This window comes from Physeter macrocephalus, unplaced genomic scaffold (genome assembly GCF_002837175.3).
Source record: "Physeter macrocephalus isolate SW-GA unplaced genomic scaffold, ASM283717v5 random_489, whole genome shotgun sequence".
In the NCBI taxonomy this organism is placed as follows: Eukaryota; Metazoa; Chordata; class Mammalia; order Artiodactyla; family Physeteridae; genus Physeter; species Physeter macrocephalus.
The window spans coordinates 15,210-19,658 of record NW_021145775.1 but is presented as its reverse complement, the minus strand read 5'-3'; the positions used below and the strand labels follow the sequence as shown (position 1 = coordinate 19,658).

Sequence of the window (4,449 nt, the reverse complement as noted above, 5' to 3'; positions counted from 1 at the left end):
CTGAGCCTGCGCGTCCGGAGCCTGTGCTCCGCAACGGGAGAGGCCACAGCAGAGGGAGGCCCGCATACCACAAAAAAAAAAAAAAAAAAAAGAAAGGGGTTAGGAAATTATTTCTTTTGTACTGATCACTCAGGATCTCAGTTCTGAAGAGAGCCATGAATCAGCCCAAGAAGGTTTAAGGACCAATGAATTGAGAATCAGATGCGTTCGGGTCACCCACGTAGTCAACAAATCTCTACGCCAGCTGAGCTGGCGGAGGTGGCCTGGTCCCAAGAACAACAGGCTGAATTGTGGCTCTGCAACTCCTTGACTGGATCGGATGACCCTGCACGTGTTACTTTAAAAGCCAATAAGGCCTCTCTGTGCCTCAGTTTCCCCACCTGTAAAACGGGGACTGCTGCATTTGAAAAGCAACAACAGGTTGTTTGAATGTGAGGAACTATAAACGTCACTGGGCAAGAGAAGCTTCTCTCAAAAGTCAGTTACTAGACCCCAAACTGTGATTACAATTTTTTTGGAAAAGAACAGTGGAAAGTTTTAAATATGCAAATGTAAAGGTAAAAAAAGAATATTTACTAACATACTTGACTCTGTGCCTCCAGCTACTGTTCTAGGCACTTGACACAAATCAACTCATTCAATCTTCATAACAAGCCAAAGAGGTAGGGACGGCTGTTCTCCCCATTTTACAGATAAAGAAACTGAGGTACCCAGAGATTAGGTAAATGACCCAAGTTTACTCTGCCAGCAAGTATGGATTTGAACCCAGGAAGCCTGATTCCAAGAGCCCCAGTTTTAACTGCTATACTGTGTGGCCTCTTCAGCTAAAATTGAATAAATTATTTTCCACTCTGAGATACTTGACCAAGATCACACTGCTAGTAAGCAGAAAGAGGCAGAAATTTAAACTTAGGACTTCGGGCTCTGAATTCCATTCTCTTCCCGTTAAACTCCATTGCTTGAGATCTGCTGCGCCTGGCATTTAGAGGCAGTGGGGGGATGGGATTGGGGTTGCGGGGGGGAGAGGGTGACACCTAAAAATGCCATTTGGAGGTAAAGGCTGAAGTGGGGTAGGGGAGCGTGGAGGGTCTACCTTGGGTGCCCCCCTCCTGTTTCCTGACAAAGTGAGGTCAGCAACAGCCCAAGCCGTGAGGACCCCCAAGGGAGCCCAGCTCAGCTCCTCACCCAGCAAATCCCCTTCACCCCAGGAACTCAGCAGCCAGAAAGGACGAGGCCTTTTAAAGGCATCACAGTGGCCTTCGCTTTCAGGGTCCCCGTTCAAAGTCACTTTTTTTTCCTCCAAGTTGAGCCGGTTATGAACATTCAGTGCACCCAGAGGACCCGAGAGGCTGCCCATCCATCTAGCCCACCATGGGACTCCAGCTCCCTGCCCCCTGACAAGCACCCCATGCAGCATAAGCATAGCATCTGTTTTCTAAGTTTCCAGAGAGCAACAGCGTGCCAGGCTCCACGAAAGGCAGGGACCTCTTCTTGGCCTCTGTCTCTGAAATCCATGCAGACTCTGTACCACCTGTCCTTGGTCATCTAATACATGGACAGCTGCTTCTTCTAGAAGCCCCCAGGGAGCGGACTGTTCTCTCAGGAGCCCTCTCTGGCTAACACCACTGCAGACCACCTGGGACCCTGTTAAAAATGCAGGTTTCCATTCAGCAGGCTGGGGTGGGAGCCAAGGCATTTCTAACAAGCTCCTAAGTGATGACAAGGCTGGTGGTCCCCGGACCTGTCTGTGAGCAGGAAAAAGCCAGAGCAAGTGGTTCTCAAACTGGGTTGCACACTGGAATCAACTGGGAGCTTTTAAAAAAGTACCGACACCCCAGAAATTCTGATTTAGTGGGCTGAATGTGTGGATGTTTTAAATTTCCTTTTTTTGATTCTGAAGTGCAGCCAAAACAGAGACCCTCTGCCCTATAGAAGATGGAGTTCCCTTTTAATAGGTAGAAGATGACCCCGTTACATGGAGCCCTGCCTTCCAAGTGATCTGAACTTCAACTTGCTCATGTGTCCCCAGGATCATTTCCTCCTTTCTGGCTTTTGTCCCTGAATAGTAACAACAGCAAACAGCGAACACCTACGTCGGCCTCATTCTGTAGATTCAAATTTAATCCTCACAAGAACCGTATGAGGTAGATGCTAGTATGTATTATCCTCATTTTACAGGTGAGAAACCTGAGGCACAGAGAAGGTAAGACGCTTCCCCAAGTCACAGCTGGCAGGCGGTGGCTCTGGGGTTCCAGCTGGTTCTAAGGCCCGTGCTCTTAACCACGGCTACGGAGGGCCTCAGACATGCCCCTTTCTCTCAGAACTTTTCCCCCAACACTGGGACAGGATATGAGGCCTGGATCCAAACAAGCAGTGAGCTGGCCGAGCTCTCCATAGCCAAGCCCTGCATTGGCAAGACGCCGTTACGGCTGTGGACGTATCTGTGGACATCCTGTAGGGCACAGGCTGGAGATGGAACAGACAGGCAGAGCGGTTTCTCCAAGAGTCCAAATGACTGCCAGAACTGTATGCTGGCCATTCTGTGGCTTTCAATCCCTGACAGAAGACAAAGGGGAGGAAACATTGCAACAGGCCATTTTAGGCAGCAGCGGAGTCTGCCTGGGCATCCCACCCCTGTGGCATGTTCCAGCTTCCTTCCAGAGCAGCTCTGCACCTGCCAAGGCTGGAGCAGGGCCAACCTGGCAGTGTCCGCTGGCGTGGTCATGTAGATACTGAACAGCAGACTATCAGCTGGAGACACTGGAGCTGCAGACTTTTCTAGAAGTCAGGAGCTACTGTCAAACCGGTTTTCACGCATCCCTGGGCTGCCGGTCCTCACCAGAGGGGCATGGATGGGGTGCCCGCCCAGGAGGGACGGTGCTCCAGTCCCTTGATAGTCAAGACGTCCTCCCCCCTTAGCTGGTGTTTATGCGGGGGAGGGCAGGACCAGATGGTCCTCTGTGTGTCACCTCTCCTGTGTCTTTGCTCAATCGGGGTGACAAACGCTACACAAACACAGGAGCACATACGGTGCACACACTCCCACGTGCACACACCTCGTCTAACTTCCTGGTCCATCTACGCTCCTCCAGCATCGAGTACCAAACTCAAATAGAACTTTGTTTTGTGATGGTCAGTTTACTGGCCTGAGTTGCCCACTAGAGTAGGAACTAATAGAGGGCAAGGACTTCCTTGTCTTAAGCGCCCCAGCATCTAGCACAGCGCTATACACACAGCAGGTGTCACTGGTTGCACTGCGCCCCCCGCCCCCAGCCCAATCCATATGTTAAAATCCTAGCGCCGGTACCTCAGAAGGTGACCTTATTTGGAAAGAGGGTCGCTCTAGATGTAATGAGTTAAGATGAACTCCTATTAGAGCAGGTGGGCCCTGATCCACTACGTTTGGAGTCCTTATGAAACAGAGAGATTTGGACACAGACACACACACACGGGGAGAACATCATATGAAAACAAAGGCAGAGACTGGGGTGATGCTTCTACGAGCAAGGAAAGCCAAAGATCAGTAGCAACCTGCCAGAAGCTAGAAAAGGGGCATGTAACAGATTCTTCCTCGGGCTCTCAGAAGGAACCAACCCTGCCAACACCTTGATCTCGGACCCACAGCTTCCAGAAATGGGAAACGATACACTTTCGTGGTTAAAGCCGCCCAGTTTGTGGTCCTTTGTTAACGGCAGCTGTAGGAAATGAATACGGTAGGTATATAATAAGAGAGGGAACGAAAGATGGCATCTAGGAATTTCAGTTCCATTTCATTCAATGCATTTTTCCTGGGTTCCTACTTGTGCCACCTGCTCTGGAAGAAGGAGGGAAGGAGAGGAGGAGACGGAAGAAGGAAACAGGGCTGAATGTGGGCTAGGTACCGAGGAAGGGCGCGGTCTGGATTAAGCAGTCCCCTCCCCGACCCTCCCCCCATTCCTTCTGAGTCTGTGACTCACTTTCTCCAGTTCTTTCAAGCATCCAATTCCCTGTACCTGTTCTCTCCACGCTCCCCACACCGTCACAGGCCAGTCTCAAGAGAGAATCTTATAAAACGGAAGCTGAGAAGTTAGGACAGCACCGTGACTCTGAGCAGGTTTCTGGGCCATCGCTACCGCGAGCTGGCCAAAAACTGGATTCCCACGGTGGGCGTGTGGGACTGGGGTGGGCCACCGGCTGGCGGCTGATCCTGGACTGGGTGCCCTACAACCATGGCAAGTTTACGAAGGACAATTAATTAAACCGACGCCCCTCAGACCCGTCTGGAATCTGGTGGTGCTGGCTCCTTCCATCCACATCTGAAACAGCCCACGCTCTTGGGATGGACCTCAAGGAAATACACAGTTAGACACTCTACGTTTGTGAAAACAGCTTTGGTGTGTGAATGCACACAGCATTAAACCTCTCTCTGAAAAACTAACAAACAAAACCTAAGTTGAGGTGTAAATGACC

General features: G+C 50.7%; 1 pseudogene; it reads left to right on the top strand.

The window, feature by feature from the left end:
- The first annotated feature begins 2,321 nt into the window (after nt 1–2,321).
- On the top strand, nt 2,322–4,234 carry LOC114485085 (cytochrome b-c1 complex subunit 10-like; annotated as a pseudogene).
- The last annotated feature ends 215 nt before the right edge of the window (nt 4,235–4,449 follow it).